This window comes from Bos grunniens, chromosome 9, assembly GCF_055505025.1.
Source record: "Bos grunniens cultivar Pamir isolate PY7600 chromosome 9, Bosgru_T2T1.0, whole genome shotgun sequence".
Lineage (NCBI taxonomy): Eukaryota > Metazoa > Chordata > Mammalia > Artiodactyla > Bovidae > Bos > Bos grunniens.
This window is the reverse complement of record NC_141173.1, coordinates 44,960,565-44,969,896: the sequence shown is the minus strand read 5'-3', so window position 1 is coordinate 44,969,896 and position 9,332 is coordinate 44,960,565. Positions and strand designations below refer to the sequence as shown.

The 9,332-nt window shown below is 42.3% G+C and overlaps 2 long non-coding RNA genes across 2 annotated transcripts; both read left to right on the top strand.

The window, feature by feature from the left end:
• The first annotated feature begins 680 nt into the window (after positions 1-680).
• On the top strand, positions 681-2,246 carry LOC147365907 (uncharacterized). Its single transcript, XR_015132341.1, has 2 exons — positions 681-1,245; positions 1,895-2,246. It is a non-coding gene; the product is annotated as an uncharacterized LOC147365907 (long non-coding RNA).
• A 607-nt stretch (positions 2,247-2,853) lies between these two features.
• LOC147365906 (uncharacterized) lies at positions 2,854-8,798 on the top strand. Its single transcript, XR_015132340.1, has 3 exons — positions 2,854-3,021; positions 4,182-4,287; positions 8,625-8,798. It is a non-coding gene; the product is annotated as an uncharacterized LOC147365906 (long non-coding RNA).
• Positions 8,799-9,332: the final 534 nt, after the last annotated feature.

Here is a 9,332-nt window from a genome sequence, read left to right as displayed (position 1 = left end):
AAGACAAAAAGCCACACCAGTTGATGTTCTCTAGGGAAAAGCAGAACAACTAATTAGAGTGGCTGGAGGGTAGGCAGTGTGACAAACGGGGAGGCAGACACTGCAGGGTCTGAGGCAGGCAGGAGAGTGGCTCGTGAAACAAGACAGCAAGTACCAAGTGAATGTGGCCAGCAGTTGAGGGTGGAGAGTGAGGGGCTCCCTAACATTTGGGAGGACTTGAGAAGAGGGCAGGGAATGTGAAAAGAATTTTGAAGTAATTAGCCTCCAATTAAAATAAATTTAAATTTAAAAAAAAGAGAGAGAGAAAGATTTTTGAGCTATGTTCTAGAAGACATTCAAATGTTAGCAAGAAGCTTTGAGAAAGATGAAAATTCCTGTCTGTGCTTTTTTAAACACAGAGCTCAAGACTGACCCACGTGGCTCCCAGCTGTCCAATGGCTGCAGTTAGTAGAAAGAGCAGTGCTGGACAGAGAGCTTAGCCCTGCAAGACCTCTCCCGTGATCACATCTAGGGAGTGTAAGCTGGATTTGTTGGGGAAAAGAGCAGGCACCCCTACCACAGCCTCCTGGACTGGAGAGGCCCAACCTGCCCAACCTCAGCTCAACCTGGAGTGCCGGCCACACTGGCCACGTCCAGTCCTGTTGCATAACTTCTTGCCCCTCCCCCATAGTAAGTGTCTGTATGTCTGAGAGCCAGCTAAGCACCCATCCTCCCCAGAAGGGAAGTCTGAGGATTGATAACCTCAACCTGAACCCGAACCTGCCCCAGCCTTTCTCCACTTCAGCCTGCCAGCAGCTTCCAGCTTTGGCTTCACTCATTTTATTCATAGCCTCATTCCAGCAACCCCTGGGCACCCCAGGAGATGGCCCCTCACCACCCCTGTTATGGGATTCTGCTTCAATCACACAATTAATCAACAGGAAACCCAAATCCAGACCCAATGGAGAAAATAAAGGGAAAGGAGATCAACTATTCCAAAGGCCAGATCAGCTCAATGCAATGCAGGAAGGAGGAGGATGCAGGCTACACCAGAATCCTGGGTTCTCAGCTGGACCACACACAACAGATTGGAGGCAAGAAGAGCGGCAGAGGTGTTGTTAATTTCCTGCCTCGTCAAGCATGGCTCACGAATACGGCAGCTTAAATCCCCAGCAGCAGTAGGAGCTGGCAACAGGCAACCTGCTGTAAGGGATAAAGATGGCAAGGTCTGAGCACCAGGGACTTGGATGGACAGAGGTCAAAGAGGTCAGTCCCGGGGAGAAGCTGCAGGAGTTGGATGGGAGAGGAGAGATGTCACGTTTGTCAAGTATCTACCAACTGCAGGGCACTGGGAGATGCTTTACATGTCATCAACATTAATCCTTAAAGTAACTCTGGGAAGCATCTCCACATCACAGCAGAGATGCCTGAACCTCAGTTTCTCCTCAGTGGCAGCGAAGGAGCGATAAGGCTTAGATTTAACACCTGTGTCTCATTCTACATCCTGGGCGTGTTCCCACAGCACCACTGAGCGTGAACCAGACACCACAGCACAATACAGGAGCCTGCCCCAAAGTGCACCTTGGGTGAAACCAAATGACATCTGAGATCTATGTCAAACATCACCTGGGGGGTGGTGGGTGGTGAGTGGGAGGAGAGGAGAAATAAGACTGGCCACGTGTTCATAACGGTTGAGGCCAGCGGAGGGCTGAGCCGAGGCTCAGTGTACTATCCTATTTTTGTATGTGTTTGAAATTTTCCATAACACAAAACAAAGTCTCTGCTGTATGAAGTCAAGTTAACAGATCATTTCCCCTGGCCTTACCCATCACTAAATGCACACTCTTAGGTTTGGGGCTTCCTTTTGGTTACAAAACTGAATATTCACTTTAACAAAGAATTCTCACTTTCCTAGGAACTTCTGTGTGGAGTAAGCAGAAACAGTAGGCAGAGTTCCACTGAAGAGAATGCTTTCAAGAATTTCTTGTTCCATGAAAATAAGAGAGTTAAGATTCTTTCCTCGTTACAATATTAAAGGGGAAAAAATAGGATATAAAACCACAACTGAATCTTAAAAAGGAATTTGATGTAAATACATATATAGAAGAAGGAAAAGCACTAACATGAAAACCATGGAATTAATTTTCTGAATTTTACACTGGACACTGAACATGAAATTTGTTTTTGGAAAATATTTTTAAAAGTCTTTTTTTTTTAATGGGCTTTAGAGAAACAGAACTGGACTAATTAAAGTCTTTGGTCTGTGTTGTCGTTGGTCTAGCAGTACTTTTCCAATTATTAGTATTGAAAGGTAACTATTAACAGCTATCACGTGCCAGGCAAGGCATAGGTTATTTCTAATCTTTACAACAGTCCTGCAATCTGGATGATTTTGTACTGATTTTGAACTCAGACCTGCTGGTTCTGAAGCCTGTCTTGGTCCATCACACCTGACCCCCTGCCTCTCAGCTCTTACCTTCTAGAGTGAGAAAGCACCAGAAGCAGATCCCTGAAACACTGGGACTAGAGGCTTATACCTCCAGCTGTGTCTTGGGTTTCCCTATGCTGTCACGACTCATATTGCCCAGTAGTCTCGGTCCGGCCAGGATGGAGCTGATTAATCACTATCTGGCCAACAAGACAGACTAGACTAGCCTGTTTCTCCTTCCCCTGTGCTGAGAGAATGTAATCCCAGCACTCTATGTACCAATGACTTCTGATTTATATTGGAATATGACCATTCTCTCCAAATAATACTCAGATAGCAATTTCCCTATGGTTTAGTTATGGTTCTTGGAAGGGTGAACTCTTATCACAAAAAACTATTTAATTATGGAAGAAACAGCCAAGATTACCTCTCCCTCCATATGACAGCAGAAGCTATGACACGGCAACCATGATGAAGTATAAAGAGGGAAGAGCATTCTCTAAGGGGGCTGGGGCAGACGCTAAAGCCAGGGGAAAGTTGGGAATCTGAGCCAATGAGAAAAGAGATTTCAAACAACCATCTGAATGGGCTATTGGCACTGGGAGCCTCTTGAGGTAAGAGGGCAGAATGAGCTGTTTGAAACTGGCCATCAAGGAAATGATCCAGTCAGCAAGCCAGGTCGGGGAGCTCATAGGCTGGGAGTTGTGAGAACTGCTTTCCTCTAGCTATACCCCCACCACCATCACCACAATCTGAGTGACTGTGAGGCCTGTGAAAGTTGTTCAGTCGTGTCCGACTCTTTGCGACCCCATGGACTAATTCTCTAGGCCAGAAAACTGGAGTGCATAGCCTTTCCCCTCTCCAGGGGATCTTCCCAACCCAGGGATTGAACCCAGGTCTCCCATTTGCAGGCGGATTCTTTACTAGCTGAGCCACAAGGGGAAGTCCAAGAATACTGGAGAGGGTAGCCTATCCCTTCTCCAGTGAATCTTCCCCACCCAGGAATCGAACCGGGGTCTCCTGCATTGCAGGCGGATTCTTTACCAACTGAGCTATCAGGGAAGCCCAATGAGGCCTGAAGCAAACTTAATTCATTTTTCTATTGGTGAAACACAGAGACACCTGCTCCTTGACAGGAAGGTTTCCTGTTCTGTGAAGTGTATTGAGCAATTCAATAAAAAGTATTCTATACACAGCTCTATTTTACAGCAAATTCCCCCAGAAATGGCCAAATCATTTCCCCTGGTAACTAAGGCTGCCCACCGCACACCAATTCCCTAGTGGTAGGTTAACCACTGTGGCGGCACAGCTGTGGGGGTGGCCTCTCACACCTAAACAGCCCCGGCGGGTGCTCCGCTAGATCTGTTCTCAGGCAGTTAGAGACTAGGGTGTTGTATGCTGCCTATTCTTGGTCTCTTCTTAGTTCTACTCAAATGACAGTAACCAGAAGTACATCCACCCTTCACAGCCTCTTCAGCTATAAGAATAGGTAGGGATCCAATTTGGGAGGAAAAAGAAAAAACCCAGGAAAATATTCAGAACCACTTTCTCATGAAAAGAAATGGAGATCTATGAAGGTGGCATATCTTATAGAAAAAAATCATCCACCTAAAACAAAGTTATTGCTGAAGACACTGGCGCCTGAGTCTCTGAGAGTGGGCAACGAGAAAGACGTCAGCAAAATTCATTGGTTATTGTTGAATGATAGGGCCACTATAACCTTAATTGTCAGGCTATTTGGATAACAGTCTTAGTGACCGTCTACCCCTTGCAGGTTTCCCGGGCAGCTGAAAGACTTCCATCCACTTTGGATTTGATCATCTCACCTTGTATTTGTCCGTGATCCCAAACACTAATCCTGCAATCTACTGTGTCATAAGGTAATTAGAATAAAAAGACATTTGAGGCTTAGGAATTCCTGCTTTCCACTATTTTGCCAAATAAAGTGTTGCTTGCTCTATGTTTAAGAGGCAAGGTATTTTCTAAAAGATCTAAGATGACTGAAAGGACTAGGCATCAGTTTTGGTTTGATTTTACCTTTTAATGACTCAAAAGTTACTAGCCACGAAAATAATGAGTAGACAAATCAGGTGCTTTTACCTTCAGAAGCACCTTTGTGTGTAGTGGTTTTGGTTTATGTGGGTCTTCTGTTTTTGTTTTGGGGGTTGTTTTTTTAGTATAAAGGGAAAATGGTGGGGAAAATACATATTGTATTTTATCAAACCCCAAATGTGAAAAATAGTTTAAAAGACTGCTGACGCAATTGCAGCTGGGCTCATTGAAGCCTAATTAAAATGCCGGTAACACATGATCCTGCCCAGAAATGCTGACTACCGCCAGGCAGAAACCAGGGCCATTTGGCTGTACAATATTAATAACAACAGCAGCCAGAACATTATCATAAATGTTTTGAGTGAAGCCCCCAACCTCTATTTCAAGGTTTACAAAAATCAATGATTTTCCAGGCAGTGGTAACCACAGAGAAACCAGACTTAATTACAGAATAAGAAACCAGCAACTGAACATATGTCTTAGACTATTGGACTGCTCAGTCACTATGATTCAATCTTTCATTCATTGTTGCAGCAATGGACTAGAAATTGGGGATACAAAGTTAGAATAAGGGCATGATTCATGTTCTCAAGAAGGTCAGTCAAAGAGTTAAAAGTCCTAAACTTAAAGCTTATGTTTTTTGAATCACAAAAAAGCTCCTAGAGAAATGAATAATTAACTCCAGACAGAAAAACAACATGAATGACAATAGAAGATACAGGAAAGGAGTTATATACATAAATCCCTCTGCTGTGTGCCTCAGTGTACCTGGCATTAAACTGGTAACAGTTGCAACAGATTTTCTTTCTGCTCTAACAATAAGAGTGAACTAAAATAGTGTCTACTGTATGCCACATGATATTCTAAGCACTTTACAAATATTAACTTATTTAGTCCTCAGTTTTGAAGTAAATAATATTATCATCCTCATTTTACAGATGAGGAAATTGAGGTGATAACAGTCCATTCAGGTTCATTCAGCTAATAAATGATGGAGCCAGGATTTGAGGCAATCTGGCTTTATAGATGGTATTCTCAACTATGTTATGCCTCTTCTCTATAAAAATGGTTATGTTTAAAACAAAGGAACTGTACCTAAACACTGTGCCCTAGTTGCTAAATTTGTTTCTCATGGGGATATAGATTAACAATTCTGAAACTGTTTTACATTTATGCTGCGGTGGTTGTTGTTGTTGTTCAGTCGCTCAGTCGTGTCTGACTCATTGTGACCCCATGGACTGCAGCACGCCAGGCTTCCCTGTCCTTCACCATCCCCCCAAGTTTGCTCAGACTCATGTCCATTGAGTCGGTGATACCATCCAAACATCTCATCCTTTCTTGTCCCCTTCTCCTCCTGCCTTCAATCTTTCCCAACATCAGGGTCTTTTCCAATGAGTTAGCTCTTTGTATCAGGTGGCCAAAGTGTTGGAACTTCAGCTTCAGCATCAGTCCTTCCAATGAATATTTAGGACTGATTTCCTTTAGGATTGACTGGTTTGATCTCCTTGCCATCCAAGGTTCTCAAGAGTCTTCTCCAACACCACAGTTCAAAAGCATCAATTCTTTAGCACTCAGCCTTCTTTAAGGTCCAACTCTCACATCCATATATGACTACTGGAAAAACCATAGCTTTGACTATACAGACCTTTGTCAGCAAAGTAATGTCTCTTCTTCTTAATAAGGTGTCTAAGTTTGTCATAGCTTTTCTTCCAAGGAGCAAATGTCTTTTAATTTTATGGCTGTAGTCACCATCTACAGCAATTTTGAAGCCCAAGAAAATAAAGTCTGTCCCTGTTTCCATTGTTTCCCCAGCTATTTGCCATGAAGTGATGGGACTGGATGCCATGATCTTAGTTTTTTGTATGAAGAGTTTTAAGCCAACTTTTTCATCTTCCTCTTTCATCTTCATCAAGAGGCTCTTTACTTTCTCTTGGCTTTCTGCCTTAAGGGTGGTGTCATCTGCATATCTTCGGTTATTGATATTTCTCCCAGTCTTGATTCCAGCTTGTTCTTCATCCAGTCCAGCATTTCACATGATGTACTCTGCATGAAAGTTAAATAAACAGGGTGACAAAATACAGCCTTGATGTACTCCTTTCCCAATTTGGAACCAGTCCATTGTTCCATGTTTGGTTCTAACTGTTGCTTCTTGACCTGCATACAGGTTTCTCAGGAGACAGGTAAGGTGGTCTGGTATTCACATCTCTTTAAGAATTTTCCACAGTTGTCTTGATCCACATAGTCAAAGTCTTTAGCGTAGTCAATGAAGCAGAAGTAGATGTTTCCCTGGAATTCCCTTCCTGTTTCTAAGATCAAGTGGATGTTGGCAATTTGATCTCTGGTTCCTCTGCCTTTTCTAAATCTGGCTTGTACATGTGGAAGTTCTGTGGTTGAACAAATATTAAATGGACAATGAACAGTGGGAGCCAGGTTTCCTACTATTGGAAAAGGAGTTATAGATAAGCAAGAAAGACTAGAATGAAACCTACAGTGCTGTATTATAGTCAGAGACACCGCTATAAACCTATGTTTAGCTTAACATATATCAGTTCAGTTCAGTTCACTTCAGTCGCTCAGTCATGTCTAACTCTTTGTGACCCCATGGACTGCAGCACACCAGGCTTCCCTGTCCATCACCAACTCAGAGCTTGCTCAAACTCATGTCCATTAAGTTGGTGATGCCATCCAACCATCTCATCCTCTGTCATCCCCTTCTCCTCCTGCCTTCAATCTTAACATGTATACAGATGGTTAAATGCAGAAGTAGTTATAGATATGTGTTTATACAGCTAATACACATACATTATTCCCAGCTCTGTCTGCTGACAGAGCCCGGAAACAATGGGGCTCCAGAAGCAATGAACACACCCAGTACTAAGATCTTGGTTTCTAAACACCAGTTTTTCCAGTCAAAGGAACCAGAGTCCCTTGAAGAAATGGCTATTTCTGGGAGTGGGGCAGGGATATACCTGAAACATCTTGCAGTACCAGAAGAGAGAGATGTGTTCAAAAAAACAAAAGGATGGAGACATAGAAAAGGGAGACAAGAGCCAACCTGAAAAAGCTCCATGCCAAAGCTGGAATAATTTAAGTAACAGAATAAATAACATTCTACAGAATTATCACCCAAAGTATAAAATAAATATATGGGAGTCCACATTGATACAAGTAAATGATTAAATAGACAGGTGAATGAAAAGTGACTTATCTTCCTTATAGAAGAATTCTAAATAATTTATGTGGATACTCTTCATTCCAGGAGGTACAGCTTTATCCCTCCCTATTTGGGGAATAGGTTAAACTTAGTGACCGGCTTCCAAAGAATACAGTTGAGAAGTGAAAAATATACCAGTGAAGAAACCTGCCATGCAAATGCTACTTTAACCAAGTCATGGAGGTTAATGTCCTCTGTGATATTACGTGTGTATCATGTACCCTTGTCATATGATGTGGCAAGAACACTCCACTGTCGTATTCTTTCCAAAAACCCATAACTCTGGTCTAATCATGAGAAAATATCATACAAATCCAGACTGGGGGGGCACTCTATACAGTATCTAGCCAGTATTCCTCAAGACAGTAAGACTGTCAAATTCATAAAAAACAAGGAAAGACTGAGAAACTGTCACAGACCAGAGGGTCTCCTGGGAGACCAGGGAGACACGTCCAGGGAGACGGGTCTAATTTCAATGTGGTTCCCTGGAATGAATTCTGGAACAAAAAGAGAACATTAGTGGGAAAAAGTGGTGAAAGGCAAATAAAATCTAGAGTTAGACTGGTAGTAATGATGTGCCAATGTCAATTTCTTCATTTTGACAAATATAACATGGTAATATAAGATATTAACATTAGAAGAACTAGTAATGGACATTTAGGACTCTCTGGGCTATCTTTGCAAATTCTCTGTAAATATATAATTTTTCCAAAATAAAAAGTTTAAGAAAGTATTATATTCTAAAATAGCCACTCTATGTAAAATAAGTAGAGGACCAATTAGGTATCATGCCAGTGAAAGGAAGCTAGAAATAAGAGCATAATAATTTTTATATTAATATTAGTTTTCTGCTCCCCAGCACTACTTATAGTACTGTTGTTCCTTTCCTATGATACTTTGGGGGAAACACTAAACTCATCTGAACTCATTTTGTTTACAAATGCTTACTAGGTAAATAAGCGCCAGGCACTGCCCTAGGCTCTACAGATGCTCTGATGGACAAGACATGCTTCCTGTGTCTGAAGAACATCCAGCTTCATTGATGTCAACACAAAATAAAACACAGCATGATAAATCCTGATGAAGAAAAGATAATTTCAAGATGATAGGGGCACACCCAGGAGGAACATCTGACCAATTCAGTACCAAGGCACCTTGGAGGGCAGAAACAGACACTTGGAAAAGCTCTTATGACCATCACAAGGATCCCTGGTGATGGTGATATACACCAACCTCCTGTCCGCATAAAGTGCATTTGGGAAATGCAAATTTAATTATATTATCTTTTCCTAAAACTCTTCAAGGGCTTCCCATTACTCCAATGTGTGGCACATCCTCACCATGTGTGATGGGTAGTTTTATATGTTAATTTGGTTACATTATACCTCCCAGAAATTATCCGCTAATAGAGGTGTTTTTGCGAAGACATTTTAGATGTGCTTAACATCTACAGTTAGGGCTTCCCTGGTGGCTCAGATAATAAAGACTCTGCCTGCAATGCAGGAGACCCGGTTTTGATCCCTGGGTTGGGAAGATTCCCTGGAGAGGGAATGGCAACCCATTCCAGTATTCTTGCCTGGAGAATCCCATGGACAGAGGCTACAGTCCATGGGGTCACAAAGAGTCAGATACAACTGAACGACTAACACTTTCAACATC